We start from the raw sequence: 1,451 nt of genomic DNA on the forward strand, positions 1-1,451 counted from the left end.
TGATTGGGGAAAAAAAAAAGATTTCAAATCAACAACCTAACTTTACACCTCAAGGAACTAGGAAAAGAAGAACACACTAAACCCAAAGTTAACAGAAGGAAATAATAAAGGTTAAAGCAGAAATAAACACAGTAAAGAACAGAAGAATGATAGAAAAAAACAGCAAAACTAAGAGTTCATTGTTGGAAAAGATCAACAAAAATGACAAAACTTTAGCTAGAGTAAGAAAAATAGAAGACTGAAATAACAAACATCAAAAATAGTAGAAGTACATTGCAACTGGTATCATAGAAATAATAAGTATGAGACTACTATGAACAATTATATGCCAAAAAATTGGAAAACCTACAAATAACAGATAAATTTCTAGAAATATATGACCTATCAGGACTGAATCATGAAGAAATTTAAAATCTAAGCACACCTGTAACTAGTAAGGATATTGGATCAGTAATCAAAAACTTCCCATCAAAGAAAAGCACAGGACTAGTGGTGTCACTGAAGAATTATACCAAACATTTAAAGAATTAACACCAATTTTTCTCAAACTCTTCCAAAAAATGAACAGGAGGGAATATTTCCAAGCTTATTTTATGAGGCCAACAATACCCTGGCAAAGATACTGCAAGAAAAGGAAATCAGGTAATGATATTGTAAGAAAAGGAGACTATAAGTCAATATCCCTGATGAATGTTGATGCAAAAATCCTCAACAAACTACAAGCAAACTGAACTCAATAATACATTAAAAGAATTGTATACCATGACCAAGTGAGATTTATTCATGGAATGCAAAGGTGGCTCAGCACATGAAAATCAGTCAATATAATATACCAGATTAACAGAAGGAAGGACAAAAACCACATGATTATCTTAATTGATGCAGAAAAAGCATTTGACAAAATTCAACCTTTTCATGATGAAGACACTCAGCAAACTAGGAAGAGAAGGAAATTACCTCAACATAATAAAGCCCATAGGTGAAAGCCCACAGCTATCTTCATACTCAATGATAAAAAAAAAAAAAATGGAAAGCTTTCCCTCTAAGATTAGGAAAAAGACAAGGATGCCCTCTCTCACCACTTCTACTCAATGTGGTACTAGAAGTCCTAACCAGAGCAGTTAGTCAAGAAAAAAAAGGCATTCAAATCAGAAAGGAAGAAGTAAAATTTTCTCTGTTGGCAGATAATATGATCTTATATGCAGAAAACCTTGATTCCACAAAAATATTATTAGAACTAATGAATAAATTCAGCAAAGTTGCAAGATACAAAATCAACACACAAATTCAGTTGCACTTTTAAACATCAACAACAAACAATCTTGAAATTAAGAAAACAGTCCTGTTTACAATAGCCTCAAAAAGAATAAAATATTGGATTGGCCAAAAAGTTCATTCAGGTTTTTCCTTAAGATGTTACAGAAAAAGCCCAAACGAACTTTTTGGCCAAC

The sequence above is a fragment of the Mesoplodon mirus genome (genome assembly GCF_964341445.2).
Source record: "Mesoplodon mirus genome assembly, chromosome: 4".
Classification (NCBI taxonomy): Eukaryota; Metazoa; Chordata; class Mammalia; order Artiodactyla; family Ziphiidae; genus Mesoplodon; species Mesoplodon mirus.